This window comes from Cupressus sempervirens, chromosome 6 (genome assembly GCF_028749045.1).
Source record: "Cupressus sempervirens isolate cs-2001-9-10 chromosome 6, ASM2874904v1, whole genome shotgun sequence".
In the NCBI taxonomy this organism is placed as follows: Eukaryota; Viridiplantae; Streptophyta; class Pinopsida; order Cupressales; family Cupressaceae; genus Cupressus; species Cupressus sempervirens.
In genome coordinates, this window is record NC_143123.1 from 514,638,429 (window position 1) to 514,661,217 (window position 22,789).

Genomic DNA, 22,789 nt, shown 5'->3' on the forward strand with positions numbered 1-22,789 from the left:
TTTTTGCATGCAGGTGATTCTTGGGAGTTATGGGATTGATCTTTCATCAACTTCAACACCATCATCTTTTCTTTTGTAATATTAAATGTCACCAATAGTGCCAAGCATAATGTCATTTGATTTCCACAATCCATTAGCAATACATTAGATTTTTTTTGGAATTTGATTGTGTTTGAATTTTTAGCATCAATGTTTTAGATCACACATAGTGATCCATCATCAAGATGACGAGTGAAAGAGAATAGAAAAATTAAGTAGTAGACTAGAGAAAACATAGAGATATAAATAGAGGAAGAGAGAAAAAAGGGGGGGTGCCAAGCATAATCGAATGCTTCCAAGTTCCTTTCTAACTAAAATCTCTCAGTCCTCGTCTATCATAGTTCCCTACTTATTTATTTTTCCTTCCAATGGCTTCCATAAATCCTTTTGATAAAGATAGTCCTCCATTTTCATTTTTCATAACTGAAAGTTGTGCCCATTAAACTTCTCAACCTTTAGCTTACCCTCGTCTACCATCGCTCCCACTCAACTGTGAGACTCCCACTCAACTATGAGACCTTCCTGTAGAGGATTGCTATTTTTTTTTATGATGGTCTAGCTAAAAAAGGATGATGGTCTAGATCTAATACCACTTGTTAGGATTAATCACAAACATAAATAACAATTTCATGCAAATATAACCAATATCAAAAAATAATAGATCGCATACAAGAGAATACAAGACACCAATATTTAACATGGTTCACCCAATCTCTAGGCTACGTCCACCAATAGCAAGTCCAATATTATTACTACTTAGTGATTATAAGAGGGTAGATGATGAAAGTGGAGTGATCCATGTGCACAAACATTTCCACCAATCATAATCAAGAGTTGATTTTAGTGCCCCATGTGAGACAAAAAATGATTTTCTTTTATTTTTAAAGTGGAAATAATATTTTATGTGTGCACAACTTAGGCTAAGTGGGGAATGGGGTCTTTTATTGAATTAAAGGGGGACAAGTTCCTTTTAATTAAATAATGAATTAGAATACAATGGTCAAACTATAGGATAAAATTGAATAAATAATTTGTTGAGGATTTGATCAAAATAAGTGATTTAATAAATTTATTAAAAAATGATAGAAAGGGGGCTTATGGTCTAGGTGACCATTTTTTGGTGATTACCATTATGTGTAAATTTTTGGAACTTGAACTGAGCATCAATGAAAGACAACTATCCCTTACCTTTGTTGGATGAGGTCCTACAAATTGTAAATTGTGTGCAAATGATGTCCTTTTTAGATGGATATTTTAATTACAATCAAATCATGGTTAATAACGAAGACTAACTTAAGACAATGTTCACCAAAAAGTGGGGAACATTCGCCTATAGACATATGCTATTTGTACTAATCAATTTCAGGGCCAATTCCAAAAGGCAATGGATAGAGAGATTTAGAGGGATTATTCAACAAATGCATAATCACCTACATGGATGATTTAAGATTCTTCTCACAGGATAGGAAATATCACCTCACCCACCTTGCCAAGATTTGTGAGAGATTCCATTGATTCAATATCTTACTAAACCCCAAGAAACATGTATTCAAGGTCATTAAAGGAAAAATGATGGGATATATTACCTCTAAAAAAGGGTATTACTATTGACCTTGAGTGAGTGGAGACTGCATTAAGCTTACAATTCCCAATAGAAAGAAAGAAACAAGGTCTTTCTTTAGAAAGATAAACTTTGTCCAACATTTTGTCACATGATTTGTCAAGGTCATAAGGCCATTAAATGACATGATGAAAAAGGATAGTAAAATAGAGTGGAGTCCAAGGTAGAGAAGGCCTTCAAATATATAAAATAAGCCATCACTAGAGCCCTAGTTCTAGGAAGCCCTGATTATGGCCTCCCATTATATATCTATTCATTTGCATCTATGTAGTTTTTAACTTCCGTGCTAACTCAAAAGGTTGAAGGTGGAGATAAACCTATTGCTTTCATGAGCTCTCCCTTCAATAATACTAAAATGTGGTATTCCACCCTTGTAAAAAAATCTTTTTCACTTGTTAGGAAAGTAAATAAATCTCAACACTATATTCTTTAAAGAAAAGTGCATACAATCATTCCATACCAAGTGATCAAGTCCCTACTTATGCAAAGTGAACTTGATGAAAGTCCCAAGAAGTGGATGACCATCCTCCAAGAGTGTGACCTAGAGATGAAACCCATGAAATCGATTCATGAGATAGGACTATCAAAAGCTATAGCCTCAGCTGACCCCCAATTAGAATGTTTGACTTATACCATGGAAACTCCAACCCAAGACCCATGGTATGCTGATTTGATTTGATATATCTCTTATTGCAAAAAAATTATCTAGAGGGACTCCCAACCAAAAAATACCATACCCTTTGACTGAAGAGTGCACATTTCATGATCAAGGCAAACATCTTATTTTGTCAAAATTTCAAAGGCATATACCTTAGATGCTATGATTAGGAGAAGGTGAAGAAATTGATAGATCAGTCCTATAAATATTTTGGAACTATACATGGCTTAGATGATGCTACAACCCACCAAATACTCTAGGATAGGAATCATTGGTCTTGTTTGTTCTATGATGTTTATAACCATGTGAGGATATGTCACACTTGCCAAAATATTTCTTCTAGAGGAAAAAACCTTGTGTTGCCTCTTCAACTAGGTTTTGAGACCATACCTTTTGTCTAGTAAGCATTTGATTTCATCAGGGAGATAAACCCCAACTCACTCATTGGACAATGATACATGCTAACCATAATAGACTATTGTACTTAGTGGTATGACACTATCCCTTATAAAAATAACATGACAAATATCATAATTCAATTTATTAAGGAGAACATTTTTACAATATTTGGAATGATTTTTGCCAACATGTGTGATAATAACACAACCTTCATCTCAACCCAACTCTTAGAGTGGGCTTATGATAGAAATATTACTTTGAAATATTTGAGAAATTACTATCTACAAGGTAACAAAGTAGCACTGTAATTGCTACCCCTATATTACTTTTCTTGTTGGTTTAACAGATTCTTTTAGGTTAGTTTAATGAATATGTTTTATGATTAATGGTACTTGGTTATTGGAGTTGATTAGATGTTATTTCAAATTTAGATGATATATTTGATGAGCTACTTGATACTCAATTATTTCATGTGTTTGTGATTAATCTTTTGATGATGATATATGTATGTTCATATAGTGATTTCAATTATTTCATGATGATTATTAGATGAATAATTTATATATAGTTTCTATGGTTACTTACCCCATACTTGCATGTGTATGGTGTACTTGTATGTTTTACTTCATGATTGACGTTTATGATGTAGTTGAGGGAGGGAGTCATAGTCACTTGCTAGTCAGGATCTACATGATGCTCCACTCCTCACCATTGCCTATTTAGTTTAGATTATATGTGTATGTACATGGTTATATTTTGTTCATGATCTTTTATACCCGACTATGGTGATGTGTCACATGTTTCCTATGTTGAGTTTTGATCAATGTTTGTTAGTGCTTTTGAGTTCTTGTGTAGAACTGAGGTGAATGGTATGATTTTCCTAGAGTAACCTTTGAGTCTTCAATCAGTTATCTTTTGATGTTTTCTAGTTGCTTGTATAGGACTGAGGTGATTATTGTGTTTTATCTTTTGGTGCTTTCTAGTTTCTTATATAGGGCCGAGGTGATATTGTGATTTGTCTTTAGGTGCTTTCTAGTTGCTTGTAAAGGAACAAGGTGAAAGTTTTGATTTTATGATTTGCACTTTTTATGAGCTTAGGGTAGGTAATCTATATGTACATTGGGAAGTGGATTGCAATGGAGGCTAGAGATTTAAAGAGGCTTTCTAGGTAACCCATTGTAAGTTGTTTTAATAAGTGATAACATTTTATTAAATAAGAGCAAAATTAATTAATAAGAGTCGATGTTTTCTCACTCATGGCTTGAGTGCTAGTACAGGCTAGGATGGGAGTAGAGATGATCCCTGGTTATGACCATGCTTTGTTAGTATACTTTGTCTGTATAAAAGGATATTGGTGCCACATAGAGACACTAGGGGGTCAAAGTCTAGAGAAGCTACTTGGGTGATTTTAGAGTTGGCTCATGTGATGATACTTGCCCACTTACATAGTATATTTCATATGTGTCATTGTTGCCTCTGGGTTTAGATATTACTTATGTTTTGGTACCTTTGAGATAGTTTACTTTTAGGTGTTTCCTTGACCTAGATGTTGGTTGTGATTTGTGGATTGATATTTGTTTAGGAGTTGAGACTATGTTTTTAATGTGATGGGAGTGGTCCATTTAGGTTCCTCAAGGTTGGGTGGTAGTGCATTTTTTTAATACCATTCATATGCAACCATTGGATACCATTGCTGGATGTACCTATGCAATTGTCCCTTGCTTTGTGATTATTTGTTTTGATGTATGGATTATTTTTTGTTGTATTGTATTTGTCTATTAGAGATATTATGATATGATGTATTTTATTGATGATGTATATTCTTTCAGCTTTTCATACCCTATGAATTGTACAGTGGATGATTATGCATCCGGGTTATGCCAAGTGCCATCATATGTAATTGTATATTACTTAAATGAATTGGTACTTGTGGTTATTCCATGATGTGGATTTTGGTTATGTGTTAGATTTAATATTAATAAAACTTACCTATATATGCAATTCAATATCATGGAACCCTTAAGATATATTATCTATTTATTGATGGATGTATGTATGTGAATTATTGCTTCAGCTATGTTATCTCTTATTGTTTATTATATTTAAAAAATATATTTGAAAAACTTACTGAAACTTTAGGTTAATTTATTTTGGGTTCCTTGGTGAGGTGTTACCTCTAGCATTAGAGCCAAAGTTTCTACATTGGAAGCTCTATGTATATTGGAATGCCACTAGTTGTCAACTAGTTAAACTGAAATAAAACTTAAACAATTTTATCTATGTTGATATTATGGTGAGTGATCATGTAGTGGGAGCTGATGGTGTAGCACCTTCTCTAGAAACATTATAAAAACCCTAAAATGGTCAATTTTACAGGTTTCCCAAAAATATTATTATAAGCAGCTAAGATGCATAATGCATTGTAATGTTGGTGAATATTTTATTTTTAGATAATATAAAGGTTGAAGGCTATGTAGGTGGACATAGCCCAGGTTTTGGGTGAACTACATTAAATTTGTGTGTTATATGTGTTTTATTCTATTGTTTCTACATATAACTATTTATTCTTATATCGTTCTAGATTTGTCAAATCCTAACAATGTATGTATTACAACTTGAACACTTTAAACTTCAGACTTGATTTCCTGAAACGTAGAAAAAAGAAAAGCTTGAATAACTCTTGAGTTGGATTTTAGATGTATTTTTTTATGATTGTGCTTTAAGGTGGTATTTCTTTGTTGACTTTGTGAGTGTTTTTGTTGTTCTTTCTTGGGTGTTTGTAGTGGAATCTTATCCTCCTATAGGGGGGAATGGGTTTGATTGGACCTGCATAATAAGTGCTAGAGTTTTTATCTTTCTTGTAGGCTTCTAGGAGTAAGCCTAAGTCTAGGGGGTGGATGTAATGCCTACCCCTAGTTTACTTTTCTCGATGGATTACCAGATTCTTTTAGGCCAGTTTAATGATTATATTTTATGATTAGCGGTACTTGGTTATCAGATTTGAATAAATATTATTTCATATTCAATTGATATATTTGATGGGCTACTTGATACTTAGTTATTTCATGTGTTCATGATTAGTCTTTCGATGATGATATATGTATGTTCATATACTAATTTAATTATTTCATGATGATTAGTTAGATGAATGATTTATATTAAGTTTCTATGGTTACTTACCCCATACTTTCATGTGTATGGTGTACTTATATATTTTACTTTATGATTAAGGTTTCTAATGTAGTTGACTGAGGGAGTTGTAGTCACCTGCTAGTCGAGACCTAAATGATGCACCACTCCCCACAATTACCTATTTAGTTTATATTATATGTGTATGTAAATGCTTGGATTTTATGTAGATTGCAAGTATTAGGCATTGACTTGCCTGAATTGCTAAGATGAGCATGCTCTATCATAGTATCTCAATGGTAAAATAAGGGAGATAGTTCTTAAGTCCAAATCCTAATCTTAAGCCAATTGTCCTAGAAAGTAGGACAAGTATTTGAGTTTTACCCTTCCAAATTCATCAAGTGATGTCAACTCATGATTTTGTGTTGATATAAGATTGTTTTGAAGTGAAGAATCCATAATGGAATAACCATTATTTTTTCAATCATATCAAACCTACTACCTACCGGTGAGACAATTACTTTTTGGTATGAAAGCTATCATTTAGTTGATTGATGAAGAGGATTTGAAAAGAGGAGATACCAATAGAACCTAGAGAAAGGTTGATTTATTTGGTATGTAAAAGAAGCACTAAGAACATGTAATACATTGATACTATAGTGTATTGTTTATCTACTTAATGTCTAAAATGAAAGATTACCCAAGTTAAGACTAGAAGAAGAACAAGTAAGAAAAGTGTCTACCAAGCCTTGCCGAACAGTCAATGCAAACTAAGAAAAAATTAATGGAAGCTGAGTTAAAATCAAGAGGTGCTGAGAAAAGATGAATATAGTGCAAGATGAGTGATTGTTAGTATATGCCAAGTAAATTTTAGTTGGTGTTGAGCATCAGTAAACTTTAGTATTTTTCAAGAGAACTAGTGTTGGTAGAGTGAAAGAATAGTATAGATGTCAAGTGACAACATATCATTGATGTCGAGTACCAGTAAATGTGTTCAATCAAAGATTTGATGAATCTGAGTTGGCTATTTTATTTTCTTGAATTATGTGAAGCATGTGGAAGATAACTATAGTGAGCTAGTGGCATAGAATTCAAGGAAGATTATAGAAGAAGTTTCTAGAGGAACCAAATGAAAAACTAGTTAGATTCATTGTATCCTACCTAACCCTACCTAACCCTAAAATGGATGATTGTGGTTAAGCAACAAAAGATCTAAATTCTCTATATATAGAGATAGCTGGTTAGAAGCAAAAGTTTTCTTGTGCAAGAACCTAAGGAAGACAAGGAGTCTAGGGTATTTCTTCATTCAGTGGCCAAATAGAGGTGATTGTAGTTGGCATGCAAAGTAAGAAGGCTTAAGAGTTTGAATGTTTGAAGGGTGAAAAATCTATCAGAGCTGAAGTGTGTGAATGCCAAGCAAAATGGATGACTGAAATAGAGATCTGTAATCTGCTAGTGAGTTGTAATTTGTTATCAGATCAAGCCTTATTGCTACTTTCTCATCATCGTATCGGTCTAGGGTAAATGCTTTGGATTAAGATTGACTTAATAGTCATTTGTAAATCCTTTAACTAAGTGACATTCTAATGGAAAGGTCTAAAGTCCTCTAACAACACTCACTCCTAACAGGGTGATTGAAATCCTTTAACCAAGTCACATTTAATAATGTATATTGTAACTTTTAACATGGTTGGCCTTTCATATGGTATCACTTTAGAAGAGTGAGAATTAGTAGCATGTTACTAGTGGTTTTTCTCAAATTGGGTTTCCATGTAAAATCCTTGTGTCAAATTGTGTGGATTTTCTCATGTTGTTTCATGTTTACATTTCTGCAAAGTTGTTTTGACCTAGGATTGTAACCTACAAGTTTAAGTATTATATGATCTAATGGATTCATGCATATTCAAGTTTTATGGATATGGGTCTACTAAGCATTGAAAAGTTTTATTTGTACATCTAGACCTTGGATAACTGATTCACCCCTAATTACTCTAAAGAATTCTAACATTTTGACCCTTGAGTTTGATCTAGTACTCTATTCTTTAAATTGGGTTTTTGTATTTAGTTTTGTGGGTTTGATGTGATTTATAGATATAATAAAGTCAAATTAAAAGATAATTTAATGAAAAAAATTATTTAAAAAATTCAATATTTAATTATATTTAATTAATTGAGAAATTAATTAAATAAAAGGATTAAATTTAAATATTTAATTAAAGTTCTAAAATTCACATAATTATATTTATTTAATTTAATAATAATTTATTTAGGAGTTGCATTTTTCTAATAATCTCTAAATATTATTAGTAGTTAAATTAATAAATATTTTATTTAAAGACGTCTTGTGATTTAATAAGAGAGAGAGAGAGAGAGAGAGAGAGAGAGAGAGAGAGAGAGAGAGAGAGAGAGATGAATTATTTTTAAAAAAATATTTTAATTAAATTGAAAAAGGTTGCACATGAAAATTAAAATATAATAAAATAATTAAGAAAAAGGTTGCTTGTGATTGCAAAAACCAAAACCCTAATTGGAAAGGGCTATTTATTAAGAAATCAGAGCTCATTTCTCCACACACAAGTTTGGAGAAGCCAATTTCTAAGAAGAGGGTTTTAAAAGAAAGAGAATTGCTTATGAGTTATGTGCATTTGATCATTAGCATTAGATCCAAGTAGGATCTTGTTGAGTTTTGCACAGTGATTCCTCTTTTGAAATATTTGTCTTCTCCGTGTCTGAATGGAAATGTTTTCATAATTTAATTGGGTTGAAACCCTTATTTGTAAATTTTATTGTTCTTCATTATGAAAACATCTGTAAATGGATTAAATATTGGAAACCCTTATTCTTTAAGTTTAGAGATTCATATTTTGATCCAAGTGGTGTTTTGAAAAGAGATCAAAATTTGATATGCAAAATTTGATCAGTTCTACTAGTTTTCCCTATCATATCTATTTCATAAATTTCTAAAATAAAATATGTTAATAAAAAATACCATAGTAAATATTTTATTGTGATTAAAGAAGCAACCTTCGAGCCTTTACAATTGTCACATGTGATTCATTTTTTAAAATATTTTTTTATTAAAAATATTTTATATAGTATTTTTTATTATTTAATTTTTATATAGTTTTAATTATTAATAAATAAATATTAAATGCTATTAATAATTCTAAGATATTTTTTTATTACATTAATAATTAATAATTATAGTTATTAAGAAATTAGTATAATTTTATAATTATTACTTTATAATGATTTACTAACTTTTTTTTAGAATATTTAATAAAAGCATTAGTTTTATAAGTTAGCAGTAAAGTGTGTATGTTGGTTTAAAAGGAAAATAGATTCAGTTATAAGGGAAATTTTGTAAACTTTAGCAAATCTAAGACTTGTATAAACAAAAATGTGAGCAACTGTAATATTTAAAAATAAAAATGAAAACTTGAAACCATAGTGAAAATTGAACTTTTATGTTTTCAAAACCTAATGAATTATGAAAGTTACTTTTGTTATGTATTTTATGTGATGTGTGGTTTACTGGTGTTGGGTTTGGGTTTAACTTAGTTCTTTGACTAATCAAGATGTTTACTAGAGGCTTGGGGGTTTCATTCTATGATGATGTTATGGTTATATTTTGGTCACGATCTTTTATACTTGACTATGGTGATGTGTCACATGTTTTCTAGGTTGAGTTCTAATCAATGTTTGTTAGTGCTTTCTAGTTCTTGTGTAGAACTGAGGTGAATGGTATGATTTTCTAGGAGTAATCTTTGAGTATTTTATCAATTATCTTTTAATGCTTTCTAGTTGCTTGTATAAGACTGAGGTGATTATTGTGTTTTATATTTTGGCAATTCCAGTTGCTTGTATAGGACTGAGGTGATATTGTGATTTGTCCTTAGGTGCTTTCTAGTTACTTGTAAAGGAATGCTTTGAAAATTATGATTTTATGATGTGTAATTTTTATGAACTTAGGGTAGGTAATCTATGTGTACATTGTGAAGTGGCTTGCAATGGAGGTCGAAGCCCTAAAGAGGCTACCTAGGTAACCTAGTGTAAGTTGTTTTAATAAGTGATAACATTTCATTAAATGAGAGTAAATTGAATTAATAAGATTCATTTTTTCCTCCCCCATACCTAGAGTGCTAGTATAGGGTAGGATGGGGGTGAGGATGCTTGGTTACAACCTTTCTTCATTAGTATGCCTTGTTTGTATGAAAGGATGTTGGTCCTGCATAGAGATAGTAGGGAGCCAGAGTCTAGAGAGGCTACCAGGATAATCTTAGAATTGGCTCATGTGATGAAAATTTCCTACTTACATAGTAGATTTCCTATGTGTCTTTCTTTCCTTTGGGTTTAGATGTTACTTGTGTCTTGGTACCTTTGAGATAGTTTACTTTAAGATGTTTCCCTAACCTAAATGTTGTTTATCACTTGTGGATTGATATCCATTCAAGACATGAGATTGTCTCCTCAATGTGGTGGGAGTGTGCCATTTAGGTCCCATGAGGTCAAGTGGTAGTGCATTTTTCTTATACCATTGAGATCCAACTATTGGATGTACCTATGCAGTTGTTCCTTTCTTTGTGATCATGCGTTCTAATGTATGGATTATTTTTTGTTGTACTATTTTTTTTTATCAGAGATATTATGAGATGTTTTATTCTATTGATGATGTATATTGTTTGAGATTTTCATACCATGTGACTTTTACAATGGATGATTATGCATTCTGATTATGTCAAGTGGCATGATATGTAATTGTATATTATTTAGTTAAATTTGTACTTGTGGTTATTCCATGATGTGGATTTTGGTTATGTGTTAGATTTAATATTAATAAAACTTACTTATATATGTAATTCAACATCATGGAATCCTTAAGAGATGTAATTTGTTTATGGATGGTTGTATGTATGTGAGTTATTGCTTTCGCTATGTTATCTCTTATTGTTTATTATCTTTAAATTTTTTTTTGGAAAACTTAGTAAAAATTTAGGTTAATTTCTTTTGGGTTCCCTAGTGGGGCATTACAAGCACAATCAACCAACAAGAACCTCCTAGAGGATATTAAATATCTAATAGAGAGAAATCCCATGGGTTGGCACAATAAGCTTTGATTCATGCTTTAGGTGGATCACATCTAAAATAAGGTTGCCTTGGGGTTTTCTCCATTCTACCTAGTCTATGGATTCAATCTAATATTCCCAATGAATCTATAAATTCTAGTCTTACAATTCATGAGGGAGTTTGATGAGTGAGATAAAATTGTGGATTTTTTCTTTCTTAATCTTATTCATCTCAAAGAATAAAGGATGCAACCCTTGAACACTTCACCAAGCACAAAGCAATTGTCAAACTATGGTTTTACCAAAGAGCCCAATATAAATCCTTTCAAATTTTAGACCTAGTCCTCCTATAGGATAAGGCCCATGAGAAGAAAGGAAAGCACATTAAGTTCTAATGGCTCTAGATTGGACCTTACAGAATCACAAAAATCTGTGCAACTAATACCTACCATCTTAGTGCATTAACTAGAGAACCGATTCTATTGCCAGTTAACAGATAGTTTCTCAAACATTATTTAAAATAAGGAGGTAGGATAAGGGTGTTCATTCCCCTTTATTGTAAGATATTTATAACTTATTATAAATATTGCTATGGTGTATCTCTAGGTGCACCTTGTAAACCATATTCTATCTTGTTTTCTTTTGGTTTCTTGTTTTTCTTTATTGGCCCTTGTAAATAGTTGGGTCGGGTTTTTTGGTATTTCATGTTTTTTGTTTGTTTTTGGGGACCTTGTTTCTTGTTCCTCCAAGTAGGTGCATACACTTTGGATGATGATGTGTAGCTCAATAAAATATATCTATGATATTTAATTGTTCCTTTACTAATCTTTCAAATCCCTGCTCACTCTTTTGTTGTAGGTTGAAAACTGCAAGTATGAGCTCATGATATATGTTACTAAGGACAAAATCCTACACCCTTGTTGGTTAAATTTTTGTATTTTTTCATTGTTGGTCAAAAATTTATATTATGTTGTATTACATATTATTTTATAATGAAAGTTTCATAAGAGTACTATATGCTATCTAGGACATAGTTAGACCTAACATATTGAAGAAGCAAGAGATCTATTAGTGTGACAAGAGAAAAGAGATCAAGATAAGCTTGTGGAAGATTCTAGAAACCTTAATTAGGTTATCAAGTAGAAATGGTAAATAAGTAAAGGATAAGAAAAGGAAGAGTTGAAGGAAATGATTTTTTTTTTGAGAAGTAGACACACAGTCAAAAGAAATAGTGATGTGAACAACTATCAGAGAAGGGATATAGAAGAAGCTATCGGTGATAAGTAGAGCATCCAATTATTAGAAGAGGAATAGTTGAAAGGAAAAAAACTATCAAGAAGAGGAAAGGAAATTACAAGTCAAGTTCTTGTTGTTTATCCCTAATAGTTAATCAACACGATTTTGAAATCCTCTTACAAGATGATCTTTAACAAGACTTTGAAGCTCTATTTTGAAGATATTATGTAAATCCTTTAATCGGATGAACACAATAAGAGTGAGATAAACTATTTTAATAGAGTAGTGTGTAATAGGAATTTTGATACCCTTAGCAAGGTATTAGCCACTTTTAATAGAGTGTAGTCATTTAGAAGATAATATTAATGTATAGCTCTTAATCAGACACATTATTACTATAGCAATAAGTTGTAGATATCATCCCCACTATAGTTTTTCCCTATGAGGAAGGGTTTTATGTGATACCAAAATTAGTATGTTGTGTGTTTCATGTTTATGGTTTGAATTCTTATTTTATGTTATTTTCATAACTCATTAACTATCAAAATATGGAAAATATTATGAATAATGATATCAAATATATGTTTAAGCTGGCTATTAGTTAAAATGAATAAAGTATTTAAAAAGTTGAAGTACTTGAGGTACTGATTCACCCTCCCTCTCAGTACCTCTCAATACTTGTAGCTACCAACAATTGGTATCAAAGCTACTAGTTCTTAGAAGAAAATTTAACAACTTGCTTAAGTTTGAGACAATGAATAGCTACAAATATCAAAGAAAGATGGAAGAATTCCTGTTGAATGTACACAAATTTTTTTTTGAATTAAAAGACAAATTAAGAGCCTCATTTACAAAAAAAAGAAACTTACTAGAAAGCTATAGATGAGTCTAGATGACTTGGAGAAATAGTGTAAAGGAAGTATTAATTTTTAGGAAGTAGATGTTGCAATAAGGGAGTGAATGGAAAAGAATGATGAACTACTTGAGAAGAAATAGAGAACTCAAGGAAAGGACTAGTCTAATGAAAAAGGATCAATAAGTTGAAGCCATCAAATTGACTAAACTATTAGATAAAGTGACAACTCTTAAAAATGAAAAATGTGATGTTGAAACCAAGTATTAGGATGCCACAAATACAATGAATAGAAAATGATTAGTCATAGAAAGATACTAAAAATATCTACAAGCCCTAAATGAGCTAATAAACAAAATCAATGAAAGAAGTCAAAATCTTGAGAATGAAAATGAAGAATTGAAAAAGAAAAAGAATCATCTAAGTAATGAGTTGAAAGTTGAAAAGGAAGTGAATGTCAAACTTACAAAGTTTGAAGAAAGAATGTTGGAATTAGAGAGATTATTGGTAAAGAAAAAGGAGCAACTATTAGTCAACAAGATCCCTATCAAAAATATTTTGATTGAGAAAGAAGAGTCATTGAATTTTGAGAAATCAATGATAAAAGATAAAGATATATGAAGATCAAATCATCATACTACCTATCACTTAATCATATGAATGATATCTACAATTAAAAGACAAAAAGTGTAAGAAAGATACTATTCAATGGTCACTGCTACAAGTGCAACATGTATGGACATAAAGTTTGTGAGTGCAGGACAAGAATAAATGATAGAATAATAGTCAAAAAATTTAATAGCTACTATTACAAATGAAATCAATATGGTCATAAGGAAGAAATATGCAAACCAAGATTATTGACAAATAAAAGGACTGAATATTTTCTAGAGAATTTTGGAACTGATCTTGTAAAATATTATTAATGTAGAGGAAAGGAACATATAAATTCTTGGTGCAAATTAGTAATATCATGCCCTTGGAGACCATTTCACAGTATGAACACTCCACCTACAACTACTAGTATCAATATAATGATATAAGTAATCAAACTAGAAATGGAAAAGGAACTAAAGAAAAATATCTAGTGAGGAGTGCGATGTAGAAAATATGGGTGATAAAAGGTGAGGAAACTACTACTACCAAGGAACCCTTGTCAGATGACATAGGAACTTCATCTTCAAACTAATTGGCTAAGCATAAAGCTATGACATAGAACTATGAATGAATATTATTAAGTCCCGAAAAAGAAAAATTAGAGAGATGCCTACAATGTATGTATGTATAACATAAAAGTAAAAAATATTTATGTTATCGATAGAAAGTTAGTTATTGTTGGCAAAATTTGCCTTCCTGCCAAAATTGCCATGTTTGAATTCAAATGATAATGACCACTTCCCATTTTTTAAATATTTGAATGTCATGGAAATATGAAATAAATCAAATAAGGAGCCTTATAATATTTCCATATCCTCTTAATTTTTATTTTTGGGCTCCCACAATTTTTCGCACCATCACATCTTGTACAGATCTACGACAAGCACTTTCTCGCTTCCTCAAAGTGGATGACCTTTAAATAAACTAGGAAAGTGCCTTGCTACCATGTGGCATGTGGGTCTTGTTTACTTGTGGGCCACCTTTTTGACCATAATGATATGTCAGCATGAGCTAGAGTATGGCTAGAGTTTCTATTGGTAGACACTTTCCCACATTCTATCTTTTATCATATTTTTAGATAATGCAAGCGACATTGTGACATATGGATTAGTGGGTCTGTTCTTCTGTATGGGCTGCTAGGGTTAAAATGTAGTGCTAGTTGGATATTAGGTCATGTTGAGGTGGATGCTGAGTGGTTTGTGGGCCTGAAAGATATAAGGATATGTGCAGTAATAATAAAGGTTTTCAAGGATCGTTGATCTTTTGTAGATCGATGATCAATACTTTCCTACATTATGGAATTGCAAAGATTTTAGACATTGTAGGGAAGCACCTGAAGGACATGTGTCTTTGCAAGCCCAAGGAGGTAAACATTGTAGTCAATATTGGCAATTGGGTTGACATTTTTTGTTAATCATTGTGGTTAGGTTTGAGGGTGGTGTGGTTAGTTAAAAATGAGATGGTCAAACCATAAGGACTTTGTTGGGTGGTAGAAAGATGAAGAGCTATTGGCCCATATGGCCCATCTTGGTTGTAGGACTCAGTTAACCTATTGACTTTGTTGGTTTGTCAAGCCAACTATGGGAAGGAGATGTTTTCTTGCATAATCTAATCTTCATGGTCGATTCCAACCACTCTCCAATGAATGTCATTCCTAGTAAATGAAGGAAAACACTCCACCACCTTTAGTTTTATCCATCTACCTAGTCTAAGTGACTTAATGGCACCATTTTATCTTCTCAAGGCTATGTTTTGGAAAAATATTAGGTTTCATTGTATTTGAATCTATGCCAAGATCAAATTTTCTCTAGAGCTATGTGATTATTCATTGGTCATTTAATGACAGTGGTTGTGGAGTAACTCTAGTTAGAAATACCTCAATTATGCCTGAGCTATAGAAGTAGATTTTGTAATCTTTGTAAGGGTTGATCTTTTTCTAATTCTCTAATATTTCTCTATGCATATTACTATAATTTCTCATGCCCTTGAGTCATTGTTGTCCTCTTCCAAGTCCCTTTTAGCCATTAGCACACTGTGCAAGGTTTCTTTGCCTATAGTTAATGTATTTTTCTATGTTCTACAATTTACATGATTGTATCTACCTTTTGACATTTGAATGATATTGAGTGAAGTTTCTTCCTATAGCATTCTTTTGTTGTCCAATCTACACGTGGTTGTTTATTTTGATCAAAATAGGTAGAATTATTTTGATCAAAATCTTGATCATATTATGGGAACAATTATTTTGATTTTTGTTGTCCAATCTACATGTGGGTGTGATGTTGATTTCTTTTGCACAAGTAAGGTATTGATTCTCCTTTAGGCTCCAATTTAGTTGTACTAATAATGTGGCTAGATATGAGTCCTTGATTTAGGGTCTTCTACTTGCTCAAAAAAGAGGAATTCAAGCATTGAATGTATATAGAGATAGTGAGTTGGTGGTTAATCAAGTGAGAAATCAGAATATCACTAATAATGGCTTGCTCAAGTCTTATAAACATAGAGTATGGGATTTTCTTGAAAGTTTCAATGCATTTCATATTCAAGACATCCCTAGAAAGGATAATAGGCATGTTGATAGACTTGAAATAGTAGGTTCATGTCATGATGTGCTAGGGAATCTTGAGGAAGAGAATAAGCAAAAAATGAGAGTGATAGTTAGGCTTCCTATTCCTGACAATAACACCAGTTGGCAAGTTTTTGAATATGATGTACAAATTGTAAGTTTCTTGCAAAATGAGGTAGAATTCTTAGAGAGAAACCAATCTAGGTTACATGACTAGTATGGAGATCAAATCATCAATCTCAATTTCAACAAATTGCCTAAGGGTCTCATTACCCTAGAGAGTGTTTCAACCTTGATGACCAAGCAAGAGGTAGAGTAATGAACCTACCTATTGACAAAGATGGTTATACACTAGTTGTAGTTGCTGATGGAAAGACCTTAAACATGGGGAATGAATGCCCTAAAACTAAGTAAGAAAAATTCATCCATCTATGTCAATAATTTAATGATATATTTTCTTGGAAATATGATAATTTAAAGGGTTTTGACCCAAGTTTATTTCAACATACCATAGACTTAATTGATGGTGTCAAACTAGTAAGACAAAAATAAAGGCTAGTTAATCCTAAAATTGATCCATTAATGAGAAAAGAGCTATCCAAGCTTATTGAGGCTAATATAATTTTCCCTATCAAGCACTCATCATGGGTAGCAAACCTTGTCCCAGTTAGGAAGAAGAATGGGGAAATTAGATTATATGTGGATTTTAGGGATCTTAACCAAGCCTCCCTTAAAGATCACCATCTCCTTCCTTCCATGGATTAGATATTGTCTAAGGTCAGTGGTTCAAAGAGGTTCTCATTTCTTGATGGATTCTCTAGTTACAACCAAGTACTAGTCAAAGAGTCTGATAGATACAAGAGTACATTCACCACCAAGTGGGGCACCTATGCTTATGGTAAAATGCCTTTTGTGCTAACAAATGCAAGTGCCATTTTTGAAAAGGCAATGGAGTTGGCCTTCAAAAAAATGATTGAAAGGTTTGTATTGGTTTACCTCAATGATATCACAATGTATTCAAAGAATATGGCAGATCATTTTGGTCATCTCAGGCAAGTGTTCATAAGGTGTAGAGAGTTTGGGGTATCCTTTAACCCAAGCAAGTGTGTCTTTTCCACCAATCAAGGAAAATTATTAGGACACAATGTATCAAAGGATAGTTTAACCATTGATCCAGAGAGAACAAAGGTGATACTTGCTCTGACCTTTCCTAGTCATAAGAAAGGTCAGCAAAGTTTTCTTGGTAGAATAAATTTTGTGAGGAGGTTTATCCCTAATTTAGGTACCATGGTGAAACCTCTTATAGCCATGCTTAAAAATAATACAATCTTTACATGGACTAAGGAGGGGAAGGTAAGTTTTGAAGAGATCAAAGCAACAATAGCCTTAGCTCTACTCTTATTAATTCAAATTTTGAGAAGGATTTTATCCTTTATATTTTAGGTAGTGAGTCAAGTATCCCTACTATCTTAATTCAAACAAATGATAAGAATGAAGAACAACCTATTTCCTTCTTTAGTGAAGGACTTAAGGAATATGAAGACAAATATAATTTTGTAGAAAAGAAAGCCCTTGCAATCATTAGAGCTTTGAAGAAATTTAGACACTTTCTTTCTCATAACAAGATCCATGTGTTAGTACCCCACACCAGTGTGAATGACTTTCTTTTGAGTAAAGATAATAGTGAGAAGAGAGTTGGTTGGATTACTAAGGTAACAGAGTATGATGTGGAAATTTAGATTACCAAGTTGGTAAGAGGGAAGGGATTGTACAAATAGATAATCTTGTCTCAGGAGTTAGATGAGGATGTTGCCATGATACTAATAGAACAACAAGAAGAAAGAAATGATAACCCAAGGAATTAGATGGATGATATGATGACCTTCTTGTCAAGCAGTGGATACCATCAAGGATTGGATAGAACTAAAAGATGATAGTATAGAATGTAGTCAATTCCTTATGCCATCATTTATGGTATCCTTTTCAAAAGGGATTTTAGTGTAGCCCTATTAAGATGCATTGATACAGACCAAACTGAAAGAATAATCAAAGAGCTTCATGATGGTCTTGATGGTGGCCACTTTTCAGCAAGGACAACTACAATGAAGATCATGAGGGTTGGTTACTATTGGCCATCCTTGTTCCACGATTGTTATAAGTATGTGAGGAAGTGTGAAAAATGTGCTTGCTTCTCTAGTAAGAAAAAACTTGAAGCTCTTCTTATTCGTCCCATTTAGGTGGAACAAACTTTTGCTCAATGGGGATTGGATTTCATAGGCTCTATCAATCCTTCTTCTAGCTCTAGTCACAAATGGATTTTAGCTGCTACAAATTACTTTACTAGATGAATAGAAGCAATAACATTAAAGGATTCCACAAAATATTCAGTTGCTGAATTCCTTGATGGAATTTTGACCAATTTTGGTGCCCCTTCAACAATTATTTCAAATAATGCAAAATCTTTTGTAGGAGATCAAATTTTTGCATGGGGAATTGATCATAATATCTACTTGAGTATATCGTCAAACTATTATCCCCAATGTAATAGATTGGCTAAGTTATCCAACAAAAACATAATTAGGATTTTGAAAAGGACTATAGAAGACAATCAGAGGTGTTGGTATCAATAGTCGAGGATAACACTATGGGCTAATAAAATAACACCTAAGAGGGCCATAGGAAATTCATCCTTTATGTTGGTATATCCCTAGAATTGGCTCATCAATTGGAGTCAATGGAAAATGATGCAATGACAATAAGATTGGTAGAACTGATGGAACTAGAAAAGAAAAGGAAACAGGCCATGCAGACCCTAGAAACACATCAGCAATAGGTGAAAAAGAACTTTGATAGGAAGGCCAAGGTTAGAATCTTTAGAGAAGGTGATCTAGTACTAAAATGGGATGAAAATAGGGAAAAACTAGGAAGGCACTCAAAATTTGATAAACTATGGAGTAGTCCCTATGTGGTTATCACTTGCAAACAAGCCAATTCTTTTAAATTAAGTAGGCCCAGTGGTGCAATTCTACTTATTCCAGTTAATGGAATATATCTTAGATCTTGATTTTGACAAAAGATGAGTACTTCATGTATATAATTAGGTTAGTTTCTTTCCTGTGGTTTCTTGTTTTACAAAAAGTGCACAAACACATATGTTTCGTAGAGGTTGCAAAGGATTTCTAGTTCCTAGTTCCAGTTGTAGAGAGGTAGTTTTGAGGTTTCTTGGGTATGTTTTTTGTGATATTAGGATTTTTCTAACATGATTCTCTTATTTTCTATGACTCTATTGCCCAATGGATGTCTATGCTACTAATCTATGCATAGCTAGCTTGCATCTCCCCTGAGTCACTAGAATTGTTGGCCAAAATTGCCTTCCTACCAAAATCGCCACATTTGAATTCAAATGATAAATGACCACTTCCCATTTTTTAAATATTTGAATGTCATGGAAATACAAAATAAATTAAATAAGGAGCCTTATGATATTTCCATATCCTCTTAAGTTTTCTTTTTGGGCTCCTATAATTTTTTGCACCATTAGATCCTGCACAGATCTACGATGAGCACTTTCACTTTTCCTCAAAGTGAATGACCTTTAAATAAAATGGGAAAGTGCCTCACTACCATGCGGCATGTGGGTCTTTTTTCCTTTTAGGCCATCTTTTTGAACATGATGATATGCCAGTATGAGTTGGAGTACAACTAGAGTTTCTATTGGCACTTGCCTTCCTACATTTTATCTTTTGTTAGATTTTTTGACAATACAAGCAAGCAACATTGTGACATATGGGCTGGTGGGTTCTTTCATGTGCACCACCAGGGTTAAAAAGTAGTGCTAGTTGGATGCCAAGTTGTGCTAAGGTGTACGTTGAGTGGTTCATAGGCCTGAAAGATATAAGGATAGGCACAATAATAATAAAGGTTTTCAACAATCATCAATTTTCCACAGATCAACAATCAACACTTTCCTTCATTATGGCATTGAAAGGATTTTAGACATCACATGGAAGTGCTTGAAGAACACATGTCTTTGCGAGCCCAAGGAGGTAAACACTATAGTCAATATTGGTAGTTGGGTTGATATTTTTGTTAACCATTGTAGTTAGGTTTGAGGGTGGTGTGGTTAATTAAAAATGAGATGGTCAAACCACAATGTCTTTGCAAGGTGGTGGAAAGATAAAGAGCTACCAGCCCACATGGCTCATCTTGGTTGCAGGACTCAATTGACCTATTGACTTTGTTGGTTTGTTGATCAACTATGGGAAGTGTTGGTGTTTGAAAACATTATAGGTTTCCAATTACCCTAATAAGAATATGACACATCTACAGGCAGCTAACTCCCATCTTTAACACATCATTTTAAACACTGGGCCAACTATAAGGCTTGAGCCTTCTACACTTTAGGCTCTACAAAACCTAGGTGGGTGGACCTTAGATTCAATCAATATGGCTCCAGTGCAAAGACATATCCCTGAATCTATTAAGCAGATAAAAGCCCTTATATCTCCTAATGACTTATGAAATGACATAAATCTACAGTAGCTAAATGAAAATCCATGGAGTTCATAAGCTAAGAAAGGGCATCACATTTAGGTTCTTCAACATGAAAGGGAAAGAACATTTGATTAATAATGTTGAGTTCAGAAAAACCTCAAATATGCAGTAGTAAGAACTAATGATCCTGTAGTTGACCAGTGCCTAATCCATTGGAAAAATCCATGAATAAAATTCATACATATGGATATCTAATACATATTCATATCTTCAGATATCTGATCTATCCATTCACCTTGTAAATAGACATCCATGTTCAATCTAGATCTCATTCTTACATGATATCCCCATCAATAAACTTGGAACCCTGTTGATTCCCCTGAAGCATTTATATAATCCCTTGAGTTATAAGCAATAATGAAATAATATTCAGCCTTAAGGGACTACAACTATATCCTAATCTCTTTGTTCAAAGACTATAAAACATTTAAGATCATTGATAAAGGAGACAAGATTCAAGATGAAACTCAACCTGTTGTTCTTTGTATTAATTTCCTTGAAACAATACATTCATATGCGTGAAATGAAAACACAAAAAAACCTAACAGATCTAAATTATCTGTATTATCCTTCCTAATGTTGTTCATACAAGAGAATTATGTTGGAAGAATGGTGTCACAGTATTGGGAATACATCAAGACTAGAACCAAAACCTGGTATCACAGTAATGAGCAATTTTTCTCCAAAAAAACTAGAACCTATACAATGAGAAACAATGAAAATCATATAGGAGGAGGTAAATTCCTAGATTTTCTCTATAACTAACATGTGTCCACTTGGAAAACCTCCTCAACAAGCTAAAAAACATCTCTCTACCTTCTCTCTATAACTACCTATCAAATCCTCATCATTTTGGCCTCTACAAGCAAGAAATATCTCAGATATTTGATTCACCATCATAACTAATTTTGATTCCAAAATGAATTCATGGTAAAAGTGAAAAACTATTTACAAAAGACCTCAAGAAACCAATATAACTTTTTCCAATTTTTTTTTCCACATTTTGGCTTGAAAAGGTTTTCAAATCTGTCCTTTAACCAATTCTAATGCTCAATGGTGAAAACTACTCATTCTGCTGAGAATGCCTTGGGAATCATAAATTGACCTATAATATGAATTGGTGAACACCTGTGCACAATCTGACCTCAAAAATGGAAAATTCATATCTTTCCAATTTTGGTAGTATATTGGAGCACCCATTTTTAATAAAAATTGCCCTAGTTATGGCCATTTGAAGTTCAGGCCTCTGTTCACAGGTTTGCACATTAAAAAACCAAAATTTGAAAAATTTAAAATAATTCTATAGTCAAAACTATAGAACATTCACTTTATAAAACTAAATTTTCAAATCTTTGGTTGAATAAAATAAAAAAGGATATTATGTAATCTTTTGAAAAAAAGTCCTTATCCTCTCAACCAATCGTATGTTGCCACTTGTCAATCTCTGTTTGGCTCTAATAACTGGGTAGGACCCACATCTCTTGTGTCACAAACCTCATCAGATTCTTGAATTTTCTAGCAAGTTGCCATGTCGCTTGCTAGAAATTGTACATTTTTCTGGTGGCGACATGGCAACCACTAGATTCTAATCACATTTTTCGGCAACCTCATCTGATCTCTCCTTCCACGTTAGTGCCACGTCTTCACCACCTCATCATGCCACCTAGGCAGTCACCATGTCACTATACTAACTCCCTTGCAACTTTCCTATAGTGACTTAATGATGATCTAGCATCTTTGTTTAAAATTATACTTGCATCACCTCCAGTAGTCACTGGCCATCGATGGGCCCCACACATCTTGCATGCCTTTCAAAAGGTTGTGTCTTTTAAGACATGTCATTTTTTGTGTAAAATATTATTTAAATAGTTGGGACAGTTATTCCCTCCCCAAAGTGGGATAAATGGTTTTGTGTGTTAGCCTAATGTCTCTTCCTTGCTTTGTCTGGACTCTAACTACTCTCTAACTATTAAAGAATGCTTTTAATGTGCAGTATGGAAAAATCTTTACA